We start from the raw sequence: 21,994 nt of genomic DNA, 5'->3' as shown, positions 1-21,994 counted from the left end.
TATTTGTTGCTTTTCTCTTGCTGCTTTTAATATTTTTTCTTTGTGTTTAATTTTCATTAGTTTCATTAATATGTGCCTCGGTGTATTTCTCCTTGGGTTTGTTGTGTATGGGACTCTGTGCTTCTTGGACTTGATTAATTATTTCCTTTCCCTTGTTGGGGAAGTTTTCCACTATAACCTCTTCAAATATTTTCTCAGACCCTGTCTTTTTTTCTTCTTCTTCTGGGATGCCTATGGTTCGAATGTTGGTGCACTTAATGTTGTCACCAAGGTCTTTGAGACTATCTTCCATTCTTTTTATTCTTTTTTCTCTTTCCTGCTCTGTGGCAGTTATTTCCCCCATTCTATCTTCCAACTCACTTATTCATTCTTCTGCCTCAGTTATTCTGCTGTTTATACCATCTAGAGTATTTTTAATTTTGGTTATTTTTTTGTCCATTACTGTTTGCTTGCTCTTTAATTCTTCCAATTCCTTATTAACTGTTTCTTGTACTTTCTCTATTTTGTTGCTGAGATTTTGGATCATCTTTACTATCATTACTCTGAATTCTTTTTCAGGCAATTTTCCTATTTCCTCTTCATTTATTTGGTCTTGGGGTTTTTTTCCTGCTCCTTTGCCTGCATGGTGTTTCTTTATTTTCTCATTTTATCTAATTTATAGGATTTGCTGTCTCCTTTCCCTATGCTGCCTATAAGTAATCCCTCTTGTTTCTACCCTCTGCTCCCTGTGGTGGGGTTTGTCCATTGTCTTGAGTAGGCTTCGTGGTGGGGGGGTCTGGTGTCTGCTTTCCGGTATGTGGCTCTGTGTCTTTTCTCTCTGATGAGCAGGGCCGTGTCAGGTGTCTGTGAGGTTAATATGGCTTTAGGTGGTCTGTGTGCTCATGGGTGAGTTTGTGTTCCTGTCTTGTTTGTAGTTTGTTGTGAGCTGTCCAGCACTGGCAGTTGCAGATAGTCGGACGAAGCCAAGTCTTAGACTCTGATACAGGGCTACGTGAGAGTTCTCTGCAGTTAATCTTCGCTGTGTCTGAGGACTCTCTAGTAGTCTAGCATCCTGGATTCAGTGCTCCCTCCCCAGAGCATCCTACTTGACTTTTGATGGTGTAGTCCAGACTTCAGAGGTTGCTTGTCCTGGCAATAAAGGGGTTTAAATAAGACTGTCCAAGCCCCAGAGTAATGGCAGAGTGTTGAGTCAAATAAATAATAAATCAAGGAAACACATACATGTATAAGACACACAAATACTGAATCCATTAGAACATAAGGCACTAGAAAGACCTGACAGAAGAACCCCAGTATGCCATTGGACAATCAAAAAGAAAACCAACAGAAATTCAAAACCAAAAAAAAAAAACAAAAAAAACACCACACACACACAAATACAAATCCAGGGAGATTTTGAAAGCTAGGTTCAAATATAATAAAGAGCAAGAGTACCACCAGACAGACTGAAGATTCTCAGAACAAAATGAGACGATTATACTTAGAACTAAGATAAAGACAAAACCTAATAACAAGAACTAAAGTGGTGTGTCCTCTGGAGAATAAAGCAAGGAAACAGAGCAGACTGACAATATTGCTTATAAGTATATTAAGATAAAGGAAACTAAAAAAGGATAGAAGAGAGGGCAACAGAAGAGCGTAGTGTGACTGCAAATATGAAAAGAAAAAGAAAAAAATAGAAATGTATGAAAGAGATGAAAAGAAGGTAGGAGAGATAGAGTCAGCACCACAAAAACTTAGCTAGAAATAGAAATATATCAAAAGGCTAAAAATAAAAATAGAATAAAAAATAGAATAATAAATATGTTATAAAATGGGTAGATCCCTTAGGACTAAGATTGTAATTAAAAAAAAAAAAAAAAAAAAAAGCTAGAACTGACCCCAGAATGGACCAGATCAATAGAATTAATAATAATATCTCTGTTTCCTTGGGGTCTCAGCTGTAAGTGTCCTTTTACCTGCCTTGGGCTTTTTGTATTACTCTGTGAGCAGCAGAGCTTCCTTTATTGTTTGTCTGTAAGCACCCTGGTGTGTGGGGAGAGAGAGGGTACAATAGTGGCTCCTTCCCCTGGGAATGAGTGAGCAGTGGCACCCTCCTGGGATGTGGTGGTTCAGTTGGCTGTCGTGGTGCCTGTTGCAGAGGGACGCTGGCGGCTCAGGTGTAAACAGAATGCCTCCAGAGCTGGGCCACTCTGCGGACTTTTGGCACTCTAGGCAGGCACTCTAGGCTAGCACTCTAGCCTCTAGGCTAGCACTCTAGGCTAGCCCCACCCGGGGGCCTTTGTTATCCCTGAGTGCATTAGCCAGGCCCACAGAGGTCCTTCCTTTGCCCATGGCAGGATGAGAGAGAGGCTACACCCATGGCTCCTCCCCCCTGCTTGTGAGTCAGCAGTATCGAGCCGCCACCATGGCCGCCCAGCTGCAGTCCTTTCTGGTGTCCGAGGTCATTTGCTGGTGTTCAGCTGGTTCTCTGTGGGAATGATTGCGTCTTTTGCTGTATTCCTGATGCATCTGTGGAGAGGTATGCATTGCACATCCTTCTACTTCGCCATCATCTTTCTTCTCCTCATCTTTTTCTTTTTTAAGTAAATATGAGGAAACTGAGAGAGTAAATAAGAATTCCAAAGTAATTTGAGAAGTATATAAGCTTGGATTTTCAGCCAGTTTGGGTGATTCCAGAGCCTGTGCTTTTAATCACAATGCTCTATTACACATTTATTTGAAAACAACCAGGTGATACCACCTTGTTTTGTAAGTGAAGAAACGGAGCCCAGATTGAGTAGCTTGTCAAAGGTGTTTTTTGAGCTAATTACTGGTGGAACTCAAACCACAATGACCTCCTCATCTATCATCACTTTGCAAAACTACTCAAAACTTACTGCCTCAAGGAAATGGCCTGACTTCTACCCCTATTCTGCTTCCTTCATCTGCCTGAATCCCCACAGCACTCTACTTGCTGTGTGGTCTGGACTATGTCCCCATGCATTTGTGTGTTCTACAATTTTTCCAACAAGTATAAAAACTAAAGATTATATTTGGACCTAAGATGCAACATTTTGCAAAATAGATAACTTTCAACCCAGAAATTTTCATGATGGACTCTGTTTCTGGGATCCTAGATTTTATTCCCTACTTTATAAGCATGGTATCTCTTTCCAGCTAGAAAGTAAGGCACTTATATGCAAATGCTTCACGGTAAGCTTGACAGAAGCAGAAGGCAACAAGAAATGCCACATAGGAATGCCAATCACATGTTATGTATTCTCAAGAAAATTATGAAAGAAAAGATGAGGAAACTAGACTTAGTGTACATTAAAAACATTTAGATCACTCACAGTTATCAAAATACTGTGATACTGGCATGAGAAAAGACAGATCAGTGGAACAGAATAGAGGCAAAGTCTAATTAAGTATGTAACAGTGGTGATATTTCAGTTTAGTAACTAAAGGATAGTGCTGGCAAAACTGTTATCCATCAGGAAGAAAAGGAAGATGTGCCCCTCCCTCACACAATTTAGGGAAAAAAAACCCCACATTTAAAAGTACAGCAAATATTTAAGTACAAAAGGATTTTAAAATTTAGAAAAAATGTAAAATAATATTAGATAACTTCAGGTAGGGAAGAGAATTTTAAGTCAGACAACAATCTTAAAAGCTGTGAAAGGAAAGATAAGCATATAGAAGATTATGTTTACTTACAAGACAAAAGAAAGTCAAATGATAAATTACATGCTGTGAAAAACATAACATAGGGTTAACATCCAAAATATATAAGAGCTCATACTCACTTGCAAAAAAAATTTTAACATCTCAATAGAAAAATGGACAAAGGGAATGAGTGGACAATTTATAGGAAAAAAAATCCAAATGGCAAATAAATCTGTGAAAAGATGAGCAATCTGCCTAGTAATCAGGAAAATGCAAATTGATGTGCCAATGTAATAAAAAATTTTTCACTCAACTGTTTGCCAAAAGTTGAGAAATAACACTAAAATCCAGTGCTGGCTAGAAAGTGGGGAAAGGGGTATTCTCATTCATTGCCGGTGGGAATGGGAAACACCCTAGCCTTTTTGGAAAACAATCTAGCAACATCTACTTGAATTATAATTACATGTATTTAAAAACACAACTATTTAGGACTTCCTAGGTGGCACAGTGGTTAAGAATCTGCCTGCCAATGCAGGGGATACAGGTCCAATTCCTGCTCCAGGAAGATCCCACATGCTGCGGAGCAACTAAGCCCATGTGCCACAACTATTGAGCCTACGCTCTAGAACCTGTGAGCCACAACTACTGAAGCCCATGCACCTGGAGCCCGTGCTCCACAACAGAGAAACCACAGCAATGAGGAGCCCATGCATCACAATGAAAAGTAGCCCCCGCTCTCAGCAACTAGAGAAAGCCTGTGTGCAGCAACGAAGACCCAACACAACCAATAAATAAATTGATTATTTTTTAAAAATGCGTATTTAAAACACACCTACTATAATTACTTGTCCTTTAAAATACATGTAATTGGCCTGGGAATGCCACTCCTAGGAAGCTATCCTATAGACACAAACTCAACATTTAAGGACATAGGAACAAAGGTTTTTCAGCAACGCTGTTCATAGTAGCAGTATTTGTAGTGCAAGCAACCTCAGTGACTGTTAGTAGAAAAATGATTGAATGAGTTGAGGTACACATAACCGTGGAATACAATGCATCTACTGAAAAGAATGAGTTAGAACTATATCCATGCACCAGAGGGAATGTTTATCATGCATCCCAAAGTGAGAAATCAAAGAGCAATCATACCTAGTATGACCCATTTTTGTAAAAAAAAAAAAATACAAAAAGGAAAATTCTTATGTATCCTTATAAATATTTGTATGTGTTCATGTGGCTATGAATAAAGATGTGTCTTTTTTTAAAAACTTTTTATTTTATATTAGAGTATAGTTGATTAACAAGGTTGTGATAGTTTCAGGTATACAGCAAAGTGATTCACATACATGTATCTACTCTTTTTCAAATTCTTTTCCCATTTAGGTTGTTACATAATATTGAGCAGAGTTCCCTGTGCTATCCAGTAGTGGGTCCTTGGTTATCCATTTTAAATATAGCAGTGTGTACATGTTGATCCCACACTCCCTAACACTGAAAATTGGGAGGGAGTGATGCTAGAGAGAAGAGAGGGGGTGAGAGGGAATACAAATCAATAAGAAGAGGGAATTCACCAAAAATTCAAACAAGCAAATAAATAGCAAGTAGACTCTAGGCAATTCTCAACTATGCATACCGGAGAGATCAGATGGCAGAAACAGTTTACCCACAGGTTGTAGGCAGAAGGCCCTCTTCAGAAAGATGCCTGCTCGTGGTACCTGGTGATTGGATTCTTTGGTCTATGCAATATTTCTGGATGTTGCTATTTGGAAATCCTACCATGACCCAAAATTCCCATTCTCTTTATCCTGTTCCTCTCAGGACTCAGCACAGTGCTGCGCACAGGTGGATCTCAGTAAACAAGACCCTGTTTGTGTCCTGTTTGTGGCAGAGGACAAGGATGCAAAGCAAGAGAGCTGAATGCAGATGAGGGGGGCTCCCGATGTAGCCCGGTCCTCCCCTGCCTTGGGCTCCGCTCACAAAACAGAGCCTGCTGGGCTTTCTGCCTGGAGGCACCAGAAAGGGACAGAGGAAAGGCCATTCCTGGACACTCACTCAATAGGTGTATTGAGTCTCTGGACAAAAAGTGAGTTTGGAGCTGGCAAGTGCTGTGTCCAGTGGCCTGAACAGAATGAGAAGGGGTGACCAGGCAGCATTTTTTCGGTCTGTGCTTTGGCCACAGGATGCAACAGCTTTGGATTTGTTTCCAGGATGGGGAATCCTCGAGTCCTGGTATGCCTTTTATGTGCTCCCAGGCCGGAGATGGAGGGCTGACAAAAATGACTATTGGGTGAAGCAAAACCCATCTTTGTGAGGACAGCAGGACTGTATGGAGAGTCTCTGCCTATGGCAACAAAGTTGGAGCCAAACCCTCCTTTTTCTATAGTGTGGTTCCTACACACCTCCCTGCTGTCATATTCTCCCTCCTGTACCCCCTCCTTTGTGTTGTGGTCTGATATCATTTGCTTCGATTCATTTCATTGTAGATTTCAGTTCAGCCATCAAGCTGAATATTGCTTGAAGAGGAGGGAAGGAAGAATGCTTCTTGCAGTCTAACTGGGAAAATAAGACCTGTGTACAGAAGAATGGACCTCCCCAGGGATCATATATAATTCTTGGGACTCAATACAAGCTAGGAACCTGAGGGTGCAGGGTGGGAAGATTTCTAAGGACTGTCCAAGATGAAAGTTTGTTTTTGCTCTTATGTGTGAAACAACCAGAGAAGGCCTCCATCACATTATACGTGCTGTAGGGATGTCTGGGCCACATAGACTTTAAAGTGCTGAGGGAACGCAGAGCAGCAGGGAGATTGGGGAGGTGTGGTGGTCTCTAGGCAACCTGCATGGAGGCAAGGGCATTCTGCCCGGGGGATCTCCACTCTGTAGAAGTGTGATCTTAGGCAACTCATTTCTCCTCATTGGGCTTCAGTTTCCTTATTTGTAAAATGAGGAAGTTAGGTCTTACGGTTTCCAAGGTCCTTCTCAGTTCTCAATTCTATGAATCCATAATTCTGTGAGATAGTAGGAAATGGTTAGTGCCAGGAAAGAGTAGAGGCAGAGAATGAGCAAAATATGTAAAGCACAGAGAAGCTTAAAAAAAGTTAGTTATTGCCTTTCTTGCCCCATTACCATTCCTTCCTCCAGAAACAATCTCCAAAGAAAAAGCAAATTTGTGCCTATTTGGGCAACTTGAAGCAGTAGATGGTGGAGCAAAAGAAACTTAAACTGAAAATAATATTACCATTAAATACAAGATTTGTGATATGCAGGAGCTCATGTGCTTGTGGCATCTTCAAGGAGACCCAGCATGCTTGGAAAATTGCCTGATAAATATGCCACATCTCTCTGCACAGGTTCAAATGCATCCCTAGTCATGTCAGCATTTTGATGCTTCCTGGGGTCCTTCTCTTTCTCATTAGCATTTTCAGAAGGTTACAGGACTCAAATCTATTAGTCAGATACCCCCCACCCCCACCAAGTTGTGAGGGGCTGGAGAGAGAGAAGACAGGGCAATGAACTTGGAGGAAACTCACACCCTGCCCCACATTCTTCTGGGAGCTGGAAAAGTCTGTGTCTTTTGTGGTGAGAGAATGGGTTACGACCCCTTCAGACACTGTCTCCAGAGAGGACAGGTTCACGGACTACAGAGTAGGGGGCACTCATTCTGAAGGACCCTGGCTGCTGACTCCATCTCTGTCCTTGAAGAGACTTTTTCTGCTTCTCTAGACACTTACAGGCACCCTGGTGAGTTGACCCCAGGGACTCACATCTCATTTTGAGACCAGCCCTCTGGCTGTCACACTCACTTCAACTTAACCCCCTCCTCTCATGAGAATGACCTAGAGATGACCCTCTGAAGGAGACAGTGTGTCTCTGGTGTTTGGCGGAACAGATAAGTATGGTCTGTTCTCAAGAGTAGCAAGGAGAGACGATGGGGAAACACAGGAACATGGGTACCTCTGCCTAGCTATTCGGGAGATGTTGAACTAAAACACTGATTTAAGAAAAGAGTAGCTCAGAGCAGAACAAGGCTCCCATGCTGTTTGAGGGAAAGTGATCAGGAAACAAAAGGTTTTAACTCAGGACTTGCTAGGAACTAGTAGCTTCTTTGGACCAACCAATGAGTGGATTGGAAATAAAGACAGAATTTTTTTTGAAATCTGCTTAAAATAACCCTGGGAGGAGACTAGCTTGGGCTTGAGTCCTTAATAGAGGTATCCAGAGGAAATTAAGTAATTATCGTTTCCTGATCTGGATAAGGCTAGAAAAGGTATTGATTCTCTCCACAGGCAAGCGCAGGTTCACCAGCATGAACTCATCTATACTGTCTGCAAGCAAATCGTCTCCTTTCACGTGTAAAATGATTCAGAACGGGTTTCAGAATGAGAAATCTGGTGCTGTCCAGCAGGATGGGCTTGCAGGAACTTAGTTTCCCAGTGAAAGGATTGAACTCGTGCTCTTGGCAGTGACAGCACCAAATCCTAACCACTGGACGGCCAGGGAATTCTCTGTGATTTAATATTAAGATCAGGAGAGCCTGGACCTGCAATGGCAGCATTGGGACTGAAGAAGAATTTGTTACAGATCAAAAAATATAGAACTACTGGCCTTGTGGAAAAGCTCCTCAATGAAAATGAAAAAATGCGCAAAATGTGGGAAAAAATATTTGTCAGGAACATGATGGACAAAAGTGAATATTCTACATATCTGAAAAGTGTATATGGACCAACATCTGAGACCCAACATCTATAAGGGCAGAGGAAGTGGGTGGAAAATATTCATAGACAGGACATAAATGGATTATAAACCTGCAAAAATGTTTAGTCTCATTAATGGTTAACAAACTAAAAATTTAAAGTCATTTTTTTTTTTTAGCAATCACATTATTCATTTAAAAAGATAATATTCATACTCCAATGGTGGGTGCCTTAATTGGCACAATCTTTCTGGAAAGGAATTTACTGATATATATCAAAAGATATAAAAATGTTTTGACCCTTTGATTCACATTCTACTTTTCAGTGACTCTCCTAAAGAAATAATAGCCAAGTTGTTAACATAGATTTACTTGTTTATGGAGATGGTTTTTAGAATAGCAAAAGCAAGGAGGAGGTGGAAACAACCAAACGTCCAATGTTGGGGAGATGTTGAATAAATTATGACATATTCTACCACAGGATGAACCATTAAGAAGTTACTAAAATTGTATTTTCTTAATAGTGAAAAAAAAATTTGTTTTTGGCCACATAGCTTGGGGGATCTCAGTTATCTGACCAGCGACTGAACCTGGGCCCTTGGCAGTTAAAATGCAGAGTCCCAGTCACTGGACCACCAGGGAATTCCCTGAAAGTATTTTTATATAATGCTAATACATATTTTTATGTAATGTTTTATACTGTTATTTTTTATATTTTTTTATGCAGTGAGATTACACAATGTAATCTCAACTGTTTATATATGTACATATATTATACTATGAATATACATAAGAAAGATATTAAAACAAAATTGAATTCTACATTTTCATCATCTGCTATAGAAAATAAAGCATTGGCACCATTACAGACAATGATAAATGGGATAGAATGATAAATCTTGCTGTTTTATGGACTGCAGCATGCCATTGACATTTCTAACTTGATGTCTCTTATCTCCAAAGCTAAACTGCCAGCTGGGAGGCCACTGTTCTAAATAGCTACTACAGTAAGTAATTTTGGGTAAATCATTTCACATTTCTAAGCATCGGTTTCCTCATCTTTAAATTGGTATCTATGATAAAATATATTCCCATTTTTGGAGCTGTATTGCCTTAAACTTAACAATGACAGGTTATAAAATGCCAAAACACATTGTTTTTAATTTTTGACAACTGAATGAATAGAAAATATCTCATGTGGTTTCAATTTGCATTTCCTTCATTACTAGAAAGGTTGATGCAATTTCATGTTTATTGCTAAATTGTAATTCTTCTGTGATTTTAATCTTTTTTTATGATTTGAAGGAGTTCTTAGTATATTCTGAATAGGAAATTTTGTTATATATTTTGGAAATATGCTATCAGTTGCTTTACTGTCCTTCAACTTTATCATACAGAAGTTTTCATTGCATAGAAGTTTAAACTTTTTATGCATTAAACCTAATTGTCTTTTTCTTTAAACCTACTATGGAAAGAAACTCTGACCCCACCCCACCCCAATTATAAAAATGTTCTCCTACTTTTTTCTAATACTTTATATAGTAACATTTTTATAGATTTAGAAATATATATATATATATATAAAATCTAGAATCTTGCTACTTAAAGTGTTTTCAATAAATCAGCAGCATCACTGTTACCTTAGAGATTTTCATAAACGCAGAATCTCAGGACCCATCCCAGACCTCCTCATGTCTGCAACTGTATGGCTGTTATGGCTGTTAGCATAACCGATACCATCTTGGGCCAGTACAGTCCCTCCTGTCCTTCTACTGACCCTACCCAAGACTGTACTGTGCCACAAATCACTTCTCTGTTGTGAAGGGCTTTGTAGTTAACAGATATTGTTTAATAATCATTAGGACCAGGTGGCCTCTATGCTCTGTTAGTCCCCAGACAATGACAAAGACCTTTGCTGAATGTATTCCCAGCACCCACGAGACTAGCTATCCATTGATAAATCTTGCCTTAGGAATGCACGTACTGTTTCCAAGCACGTGCCCATATACCCTAGGTTGACTATAAAATTGTCCCAAGGGCCCCTTTTTGGTGTAGAGTACAGCGGTGGCTCCTCCGGATCCTTGTCCTCCCAATCCCACCCTGTGAGTATGTTACTCTATAATAAACAGACCTGTTGATTATATGGAACTGTCTCCCTTATTTTTTCGTCTCAAGATACCTTCTCAGCTTGGTAAGCGCTTTTCATTCCCTTTGTCCTCCAACAGCAATTTACAACACCTTCCTATGCATATTCAAGTTTAAGAGGCGCTGGTCTAGGAAATAATTTTGTTTGTAAGATGATATTAAGTTTTGCTTTTTCTGTATCCAGCTGATCCAATACCATTTAGCTCTGCATTTCTTTGGATTGATTGCTACTTTTGTTCCACACCCCCAGAACCAGTGTGGAGGAGGAGAAAGTGAGTTAAAATCGTCTTTGTTCTTTGAGTACCCAGGAGATCAAACAGGAAACTCTAAAAACTGGGTCTACCATGTGCATTGATTCTGAGGGAACAATCAGGAAAGAGGAAGGATAACTTGTTTGGGATGTATATAATTTGGGTTTGGGAAAACTTTAAAATACAGTTGACCCGTGAGCAACTTGAAGGTTAGGTACACTGACCCCCATACCCCCACATTTGAAATCTTGGGTATAACTTTACAGTCAACCCTCTAGATCTGTGGTTCCTCCCTACCCAAGTTTCCTTGTGCACGGATTAAACCAACCACAGATCATGTCGTCCTATAGTATGTATTTAGTGAAAAAAAAAAATCCGTGTATATGTGGACCCACAGCAGTTCAAACCCATGTTGTTCAAGGGTCAACGGTACACTCTTATAAGTGGGACCAAAGTTTTTCAGACAGAAGTGACAACTGATACATTTTCCAAGTCATGTATCATGTTGCCTTTTGGATACAGTTAAAGTTGAACACATGTAGAGTTTGTGGGTACCCTCATGTTCTCATACCATCTTTTTGATACTGACAAAGCCTAAATATTATAATAAGTCAATAGATAAGCTTTAAAGTGTAGAAATCAACTACACTGACTCCAAACTTATAAATACCTTAAAGGCAACATGACAAAGAATATACTGCCAACAATTCCACAGCTGCTCCAAGCTGCCACATGATGAACTAGGTATCACAAGGTTGGATGCCATGTAAAAATTCCTAGAAATATAGAGTCAGATATTGAATTAAATGCAAAATAATTTTTGTATAATTAATACAAAATAATTTAGAAATATTTTTTATTCTTACATAATGCAAATATTTTGCTTTCCTGGAGATCAGAGTGAAAGAGAGCATGGTTTTAGCCTGCAATCAGGTTTTATTTGTTGAAACTGCACATTTATGTGCAAAAAATACCTTGTATATACAGAGTAAATTGTTTGGCTCAAATTACTCAAAATACAAAGTGAAAATTCTCAGGATTTTTGTTCATGCTTTGGATTTTTTTTTTTTTAGCCACCTTGGCATGTGGGGACGGGACTGGTCTGACCTCAGTGACCTGTGACCAGGAGAGGGAGGGTGCTATATTATTTTCTTAAGGATGCTCTAAGAAAGTACCATAGATTGGATGGTTTAAATAGAATTTCTCTCTCAGCAGTGGAGGTGCTGGTTTCCTCTGAGGCATCTCTGCTTGACTTGTTGATGGCTTTCTCCTGTGTCCTCACATGGTCCTCCCTCTGTGTTTTTCTGTGTCCTAATTTCCTCTTCTTATAAGAACACTAGTCATTGATTGGGTTAGGGTCCACTGTAATAACCTGATTTTACTTTAATTACCTCTTTAAAGACCCTATCTTCAAGTACAGTTACATTCTGGGGTACTGGGGGTTAGGACTTAAATGAATTTGGGGGGAACACAATTCAGCCCATGACTCATGCTGTTCTGGGAAGGACTGTGAACAGGGAAGCAGAACGCTGCATTAATGCCAGCCTTGTCACTAGCTATGTCCCTTGCTTTCAGTCTTAGATCTCCTGGCTTCTGATCCTGTATGATGTCTTTTGCTTCACGCTAAGACTCAAAGACTAATATCAGCCTAACAAGTGAGCTATTTTATATTAGGCTTATGCATCCCAGACATCCCCAATTTCTGCAAAATTCTGTGGACATCCTTTAATATCCAGATAAGATGGTTTGAGCCTCCATCTCACATGCTGCTAGAAGGATTCTCTGATACTGCTTGCATGTTCTAAGGGGACTCACTCTTCAGGGCTCCCAGGGCTGCAGCTGGTCATTGCTCTTGGCTCTGAGACCTCTCTCTTCTTGGATTGGCTTTCTCATGCAGGACCCAACCACAGTCCCTTCTCTCCAAAGTGTCCCAGCAAGGACTGTGGAGGAGAGCAGATTTTGACTGGAGGTTTTAGGGGAAAGGGAAGGGATGGGGGGTGATGATATTAGAGTTTGCACCACAAGAAGAATCTTCAAACTGCATTGTAGACATCCCTGGCTTAAGGTTCCATGGCCTTTTCCTAATTCAGGGCATTTCTTACTGAGCCACCATCTCCCATTTTGGTTTCTGCTTATGGACTCTACTCAGACCCCTTTCTTTTCTTCAAAACCTTCCTTCTATATCTCCTCCTTCCTCCTTCTTGGTGCCACATCTACCTCACCCCAGTTTCTCTCAAGCCATCAATGAACAACTCCTAATTCTGTTATTTTCTTACCAAGAAATGTAGCTCTTTTCCAGTTGCATCTTTCCTCTTTGTTGGCCCCTGGGAGTAGCAGGTGGGGGCGGGGCTCACTTTTCTCCATCAAAGACCCATCAAGAACTATTTCCGACACAGAGCCATTTCCTCTGCTGTGAATTTTGCCTCTAGTGTGTGAGAGCCATTCAATCTCTTTGTGTAAGGTCAGATCCTCATCTTTTTCTCCCATCTACCCTCTTACAAGCTCTCTACAACAGCTTTAGGGATCACTCTTTCATCTGCAATGTAGATGAATTGATATTACAACAGCTTAGAGTACATTTTGGTGTTTTTGTGTAACATGAATAGCAATAGTAAGAGAAAAGAAGATATGCTTTGTTGTTCTGGTTATGGAGTACTGATGATTATTTCAGATAGAAAAGCATTATAGGGCCATCTATTTGATTCCCTCTCAATTGAGAATTAAATGGGTCAAGGAAGAAATAATCCATTCCATATCTACTATTGGTGGAAGGTGCCAACCTTTTTTGTGTGTGTGTATCTGCTTAAAACAAAACAAAACAAAACAAAACAAACAAAAAAACAGCCCCGGATCTTCTAAAAAAGTCTCAGCAGCTGTGCTAATGTTTTAGCATCTTCACCTTGCCTAATCCTTTTGTAGTCAGTGCTTTTTATCTCAATGGATTGAGGGGCCACAGGGCCCGGACTCTGGAGGTGGAAGCTTGGGGTTTCAGCACTTAGTCTAGGGCTTGTAGTTTCCATGACCCCAGGGAAATCGCTGAAGCTGTCCAAATCCAGTTCTTGTCTATAACATAGGGAGGAATCCTACTTGCATCCTCACAGGATTGCATGAGATTTATTACTTAGAAGCACTTCTTAGACTAGAAAGACTGGAAGCCGAGTATCTGAGCTGGGTGGTGGCTGTGACTTCAGACGTGTTTGGGCAAGTCTGGAGGGTTAATTGGCAGGTTGGCCAGATTTGGGCTTGCCTGACAGCTCAGGGGAGCCAGTGACTGGTTTTATTAAATCTGACAATTGGCCCCCGAGAGTAGCACCTGGCACTGTGTGTGCTGGGGAGCTAGAAAACGGGTGCTCATGCTGTGTCCAGGAATGCTTTTTGGAAGGGAGGGCGTGATCACTGCGAGCACAGGTGAAAAAATGCCTCTGCACTGTCTTCCTGTCCAGCCTCAGACAACCTGCCCCATGTTCCCCAAGAGAGGGAACTGGTATGAGAGTGGATTAAGGGAAAGAAGCCTCTCCCTGGAGATGCCCTAGAGCACTGAGATTGAGGGCAGCCCACCCATACAACATAGTGACCCTGGGCAGCACTGAAGGTGTATCAGTAGAATAATGCTAGATGCTGTGTCAGGGGTGGACATAGCGGGGATTGAAGGTTATAAAATATTGGGGGCTTTTTAAGAAAAGAATACACAGTTACAAATATAAAACTCAGCACAAAAGGGACTTTTTTAGAATAATTAGGTACATCCCAATAACTTGCCCTTTTTTTTCATATTTCCACTGGACTTTATTAAGAAAACCAGAAAAATTGAGTCCTTTTTGAGACCTTGGAGCTATACTTGACTACCAAATTATCCTCCTTCTCTCTCTCTTTTTTTAATAAATTTTATTTATTTATTTATTTATTTTATTGGCTGTGTTGGGTCTTCGTTGCTGTGTTCGGGCTTTCTTTTAGTTGCGGTGAGTGGGGGCTACTCTTCGTTGTGGTGCGCGGGGTCCTCATTGCCGTGGCTTCTCTTGTTGTGGAGCACAGGCTCTAGGCGCATGGGCTTCAGTAGTTGCAGCACATGAGCTCAGTAGTTGTGGCTCACGGACTCTAAAGCGCAGGCTCAATAGTTGTGGTGCACGAGCTTAGTTGCTCCGAGGCATGTGGGATCTTCCTGGAGCAGGGATCGAACCTGTGTCCCCTGCATTGGCAGGTGGATTCTTAACCACTGTGCCACCTAGGAAGCTCCCCCTGCTCTCTTGAAATTATTTTTTTCTAATAATTATAATGTAGTATGTGGAAACTATCCAAACGTTTCTTACTCAATTTCCATCGGCATGCCAATAACTTGCACTTTTAAAAAGCTGATAAATAGTCTGAAGCCCAGAAACATAACAATATATTTTTACTAGTTGTCTGACACATCTCTTTGAGACTTTTTTTCTTACTTTCTTGAGTGGCATACTTTTTTGATCATTTCTTCATATGCCAATGATTTCATAATATCACTTTCTACAGAGAGAATGAAAACATAATTTGGTCTTTCTTCTAGGATAGTTAATTAGAGTTAATTCTCAACTATTGATTGTTAGGATGAATAGAAGAAGGAAGACAAGGCAAATGATGCCCTCTTTGTAGTAGTCCTACAGCTTGTGCTCAACAAACACAAGAATTCTGATAGATTCTATTTTGAGTGATTTCTATAATAAAAGGGGGAAATGTATGGCACACTTATAATTGTATACACTCACAAAACACAATCTCTGTTTTGACTAGGTGTTGATGAGAACCAAATTGTCTACTTGCACATTTACGTGCCTAACGATTAGAAGGAATTCCCAGAGAAGCTTCTGACAGGGTACATTTCAAACCTTGTACTCTACTACCCATCCCTCTGGTTCCAGGAAACCCACAGAACCTGTACATGTTAAGTTAGAGCCTCTGGTCCTGCTCCTTCATGTTTGAACACCAGGTGAGTTGGCACAGAGGGCAATGGGAGAATTCCTGGAAAGCAGTTTCTATACTGGTACAGCTAGCAATGACTTAAATATACCTGGATGTGACTTTGAACCAGATAAATGATCCCATTAAATCTAAAATAAACTTCTCTTCACTAAATTCCAAAAATGCCCCCGGCCACTCCAATGTCATTAGAGACAAAGTGAAGTATAGTGGAGGGGACATCAAGAGGAAAGAGAATGTGGTCTTCACCACTTGTAGCTAAAATATTTTACTTCCGCAAATTTTAGAAAAAAAACATGACCACGTGAAGTCATTGCCAGAGACCTTTCCTGGCTCTTTGAAGGGTACCATGAAGATGAGGGGTCCTTAGACTTAAGCTTCATTACCTTTTCAGGAAATATACCCCTGGCTCAAACAAAGAAAACTCTCAGTTTCAATGGCTTCACGTAATAGTTCATATTTTGTTGACATAAAGACCAGTTGGTGGGTGGGGGTAGTGGTGTGTAGAGGGAAGGGAGTAAGGAAAACCCTGCTTCACGCAGTCATTCAGGGATCCAGGCCAACAGGGGCTCTGGCATCTTCAACATTTGCCTTGGGCATGAACAACTAGCTGCCACACAGGGGAAGAGAGGGAGCAGGAGATCATGAGGGAGGTTTTACTGGCCAGCCCAGGCAGTGGTACTTTACTTCTTCCCATAGCCTACTGGCTGGAACTCAATCACAGGGCTATGTGCCTGCAAAGGAGGCTGGGAAATGTAGTATAGCTGTGCCCAGGGGAAAGAGGAGACAGGACACAAGAGGAGACAGGACTTGCCCTCAGTTGGGACTGGAGTGACACGAGCATGGCAAGACAACACTGCTGGGGCTACGGGAGGCACTGAAAGGCCATCAGGAGCATCTGGGGAGCCCTGGTCTCCTCTTTTTTTTTTTTAATCCCTTTGGTGTCACAGTAGCAGGATGGAAGCAAGGGCTCCTTTCCCTATGAATATCTTTACGTAATTGTAAATATCTCTGCTGCTTCTATTACATATGCTGCCCAGTTTTTAGTATAAGATATATGAGCTCTATTTTCTTCCATTTCTTTTTTTCTCCCCAGTATCCTCTTGAATCAGGGAAGATGTTTGTGGCTGTGATACAAGAGATGTGTTGTGGGTGCTCACAGAAACTACCGCTTTGTTACTGGTATTTTCACTCTTCACACCTCTCACACCCCTGTGGTTTAAGGAAACCTGCCTGGAAACCAGCCCAAGAAATAACAATGATAACGTTGACTGTGAGTAAGAAGAGATGTTTAGAGAGAAGTTTGCAAAGTCAGATCACTAAATTCGACCTGCTGTCATTCACTGAAGGGATTCCCGATGACTGTTTTGATTAGACTGTCTGCTCCAGGAGTGAACGTCTCATTTACTTTTGGGTCCCAGTGCCCAGCAGGGTGCTATACTGCATTGTTAGAATTTTCCTTTTACTGTCCTAAACACATAAGCATTTTATAAGTACTAAACATTTTTTGACATGTAGCATTAAGATCCTTGACAGAATAGATACTAATGCCCAAGTTCAATGAATTATGTTCATTTTGATCCACAATTCCCAGATATTCCATAATTAATTGAACTTGAGGTCTTGCTTTGAGGTTCTTTCCGTTAGACCTTTTCTACAATAATTTAAAGAAAAACATAATGCTCATGTACAAAAATCATTGTTGGCTTCCTTGGAATATTGAAATTCTCTAAACCCGTTGGAGAAGGTAAGTTCTTCATTTCTTCTGGCAAATGGGAAATTACTTTTCCCTTGAAGATTTTCTCTCCACCTAAGTTAAAAATCCATTAGCGAATTAAGCCTAGCTGGGTCCATTCATTGATATTTGATCCTCTGACCCTCTGAAGGAAAATCAATGTGTGGTTTTTCAGTTAATTAACATAATGTTAATAGAATGTATAATACCAGCATAGCTGGAATCCTCATACTTAGTCTTCTGCTCAGGCTGAGTGAGCAGAAATGGCTGATGAATATTTTTTCAGAAGAGAGCATATCTGGACTACTCGGGGGAAGACAAGCACAAGGGGACTCCCAGGTTAAAATAGTACCTGACAGCATGATCCTATATGCTTGCTTGATAGGGTTTGCTAAAGCAGGAAGAAGGAGCTGGAATAAAGCTAAAATGAGGATTAAAATTCTGTCCACATACGGGCAACTAGTGTCAGCAATGGAATCTGAACAACAGATTCACATTCAGCCTTCTGAGACACTGAATGTGAGGAAGGATGTGATCAGAAAGTGGGGGCTATTGAATGAATTACTTATATGGTTTCTCTGATTAGAGACTGTAACCATGAAAAATAGCCTCATAGCACAAATAGCAAAAACAGCCCTGATCCCAAGGTATTCAGATATTCCCTTCCCTCTCCCGCCCCCACTTAAAAAAAAAGTAAATTCTGGTGAAATACACATTACATAAAATTTACCATTTTAACCCTTTTGTGTGTGTGTGTGGGGGAATGTTTTCAACTTCTTTTCATTAATTGGAAGAGGCAATTCAGAGAGAGGACAACACTGAAAAGAGAAAAACCTTTCTCTGAATACTTTTTAACTGGTATTGTTATTGCAGTGGTAAAAATACAAGCTGTGATATAGCAATGTTTGTAAAAGCGTATTGACATGCTAGAATTAGAAGGAGTACGGGCCCAGCATGCAGCTTTCAGGAGGTCCTAAGTTGGGTACCCCAGGCTGCTACTATAACCATTTTTAAGTGTGTTAAATACATCCTCAGTGTTGTGCAGCCAGTACTATCATTCATCTCCAGAACTCTTTTTATCTTGCAGCACTGAGACTCTTAACCTGTTCAGCAATCACTCTCCTTTCCCTCCCCACCCTGGCCCCTGGAAGCCATCTCTCTACTTTCTGTCTCTATGAATTTGACTACTCCAGTTATCTCATAGAGGTGGAATCATATAGTATTTTTGTGATTGGCTTACTTCACTTAGCATAATGTCCTCAAGGTTTATTCTGATTGTAGCATGTGACAGTATTTCCTCCTTTAAAATGCTAAATAATATTTCCATGGTATGTATATAACTACATTTTGTTTATCCATTCATCTATCAATGGACACTTGGGTTGCTTCCACTTTTTGGCTACTGTGAATAATGCTGCTGTGACCATGGGTGTACAAATATTTCTTTGAATTCCTATTTTCAGTTCTTTTCGGTGTAGGCTCAGACGTGGAATTGCTGGATCATATGATAATTTTATTCTTAAGTTTTGAAAAACCGCCATACTGTTTTCCGCAGTGGCTGCACAATTTTACATTCTCATCAATAGTGCATAAGGGTTCCCATTTGTCCACATCCCCACCAACCCTTTTTCTTTACCTACTCACCTTTCTTAAAAAAAGAAATTTTTTTTTATAATAGCCATCCTAATGAGTAGGAGGTGGTATCCCATTGTGGTGTCAAGGTCAGAGGCTCCACCCAGATACTGCTTGCTGACCATTTTCTCTCCCCACCAGCTCTTCCCCTAAAGCCTTTCTGTCTCCCACACTCCACAGCCTTCCCTTTCCCCCTCTCTCTTCCCCAAATCTCAGGCACCATCTGCTGTGACTAGTGTTCTCATTCACCTTTTCCCGCTTATCTCCTCTACGGCAGGAAAGTGCTTCGGAGGCTGACAGACTAATCTCTCCACTGATCCCGTGCTTCTGCACTTATCATCCCGCCCCTTGGGCTGCTGCCCCTGCACTGCCGCCCAGGCTGAGCAGGAGGAGGGCAGATGAGGCTGCACCAGACCAAAAAAGAAAGAAAAAAAAGGTGGGCGAGTGATGCGGGCACAGGGATGATGCTGTGGAAGCCCGAGGGCCCCGTGGTTCTGATGGGGGCTTTTTCACTAAAACATGGAGGAATGGACCGTGAAAAACATCCTGGTTTTTGCCCCCACTTTTTGGTGGGAGTAGGGTGGGGCATGGTAGAGGTAGTGACAGAGGAAACAGCCCTGAAGGAAAGACAGCTCTCTCCGCCGCTACTGCTTTCCTCCACCCGCCACAGTGCAAAGCCCCTCAATCACTTCTCATGGTGCAGCTGTAAATATGCACGGTGGCAGCAGACAAAGAGCTGGTCTGGCCCCTGCAGCGAGAGGATGGGAATCTAGAGTAGGAGCTACAAGGGCTATGGGAACCTGACACAATTCTGCAGGAGTGGTCCAGGATAGAGCAGCCCGGCGGGGGCTGCTGGTTTCCTGACAAGCCAGGTTAGGCCAATGATGGTTGAAGAGGCTGCCCAAGCTCCAAGTGGGTAGCTGTTCCTCGCTCGGGAGAATTTGGTGGAAGGAGAATCCAAGGAAGGAACTAATCCAGGATCAACTTTATTTTCCTTCCCTGAATCAAACATGACACACCAGGGAAAAAAGGAGTCAAGAATACTTCATTTCTGGATTTGCTATAATGTCTCTCCCTGCCAATTCTGTCCTCCCACCTGGCAACTCTGCTCTCGCCCTCCGTTCCTGACAACTGTCCTTTGAAAGGATGGAAAGTGCACTTCAGTTTGTTGTTGTTTTTCCTTGTACTGAAATAAAGCCCTGAAGCTTATAGTAGAGGTGAGACTGGAGTTCTGCTTCTGTTAGAGCTATGTGCCCCCATCTTGATATTTGATGTATTATGTGAGATGTACCATATAATTGGTAATATATACATTAATTATGTGTATTGCATATGTTATTTCATATATATACATGTTACTTTATTATTTACATTCTATCTATCACCTATCTATCATCTATCATCTACCTATCATCTATCTATCTATCTATCTATCTATCTATCTATCTATCATCGGTCATCTATCTATCATCTATCTATCTATCATCTATCATCTCCCCTCTGTTTCCAGGAAGGAAGCTGCTAATGGCTATTTCAGCTCTGAGATCTGCCCTTTTCTGCTCTTCAATTCATATCTTGGGCAAGGTCACCTAAGTGGGCTTTCTGTATTGCCATCCAGAAGGTAGCTGCAAATCATTTTTTTTCTTTTCCTCTTAACTGAGAGAAGCTGAGGCTCGTCATCTAGGGAAGAGGGCAGGAAACTCAAATGCAAAAAAGCTACCTTAAAACATTGACCTATAAAGTGAGGCCATTAAAGTATGTGGTGCTACCACAGATTTTCTTTCGATGCCCATTTTTTCGTTTCTATTCTACCTCAGCTCATTCATTCCCCCTCTCCCGCTGCACCTACGCCGTGCACTATGGAGGATACAGGCTCTGCTTCGTGTCCTACCATTAGTAACAACTCATGCTTAAAAGACCTTTACTATTTCCAGAACATTCCCCTCTTGTTTTCTCTTTGACATGTATGCACAAATTCTTCCTATATGCCTCCCTCTCTTCCAAATCTGGCAGATGGGCTGGACCTCTTTATTTTTTATTTTTTGGCTCATTTGAGTATGCTGTAGTATAAAATAAGTATGCTTCCAGTACAATATTGAAGTGCTGAGGAGTGCACTTTGGGGAAATGAAGCTCAGGTAATGTGTCCACTCTCTGGGAAGGGGAATTATGATAAAGTGCTAGAGTTTTGTCACTGTTACTGAACTTGCATGTCTCGGAAGGAAGTAATGTCATTACCACAGCGGTTTTCTTCTTGTTCCTCTCTCCCCTCCATGATATATCATGTAATAAAATATATTTCTGGAACAAATGAAAAAAATCTTTGGTTGGGGAGTGGAAAATGAAGCTGATAAAATAATGAAATTAGGCTAGACCTTTTGTTATCTTTTTATAAATTTACTTTTTCCGATAGCTACATATCACTTGTTCCAGTTCAATTCTTTGAGTTCCAAAAGTTTCACTTCATGAGGACACTGTCCTCTGTTATGGTAGGTTGTTTTGTCCATTGACAGTGCAAAGGTTAATTTTACAGCATTAGGGTTTTAGGGTTTTGGGCTATGTTTTCTTTTTGTGACCATGTAAATTTCACTCATGAATTACAGGATGCTGCAGCTGTCAGGAAGGGGTTTAAAAAAGCTCATGTGTAAATGCCATGGTCAGCAAATAGCAGTCTCATGCCTATACGCCTATACGTGGGAAGGTCCCAATTCTTGTTCAGCTTCATTCCTGGGAGGCAATAATAGTAATGCAATCTTTGGTCAAAGGGAAAAGTTGTAAGTTTCACAGAACAACTCGAAAGTCAACAGCAAGAAATTTGGCAGTTTTTTATGAAGTCAGACCTATATCTACCCTATGACTCATGAAATCCACTCAAAAGTATTTACACAAGATAAACAAAAAGAGTATGTTCATAAAAACGCTTTTATAAGAATGGCCATAATAGCT

General features: G+C 40.9%; 1 long non-coding RNA gene across 2 annotated transcripts; it reads left to right on the top strand.

Moving 5' to 3' along the window:
• Window positions 1-2,406: 2,406 nt before the first annotated feature.
• Window positions 2,407-21,365, top strand: LOC130831522 (uncharacterized). Of its 2 annotated transcripts, XR_009048069.1 has the most exons (7): window positions 2,407-2,521; window positions 9,304-9,347; window positions 10,670-10,757; window positions 15,498-15,693; window positions 16,780-16,956; window positions 19,328-19,486; window positions 20,073-21,365. It is a non-coding gene; the product is annotated as an uncharacterized LOC130831522 (long non-coding RNA). The 2 variants fall into 2 exon arrangements; XR_009048068.1 differs by having other exon boundaries at window positions 19,328-21,365.
• The last annotated feature ends 629 nt before the right edge of the window (window positions 21,366-21,994 follow it).

Source organism: Hippopotamus amphibius, chromosome 11 (assembly GCF_030028045.1).
Source record: "Hippopotamus amphibius kiboko isolate mHipAmp2 chromosome 11, mHipAmp2.hap2, whole genome shotgun sequence".
NCBI classification, from domain to species: Eukaryota; Metazoa; Chordata; class Mammalia; order Artiodactyla; family Hippopotamidae; genus Hippopotamus; species Hippopotamus amphibius.
Note: the sequence above shows the minus strand (reverse complement) of the source record. Positions and strands in the feature narration are given on the sequence as shown.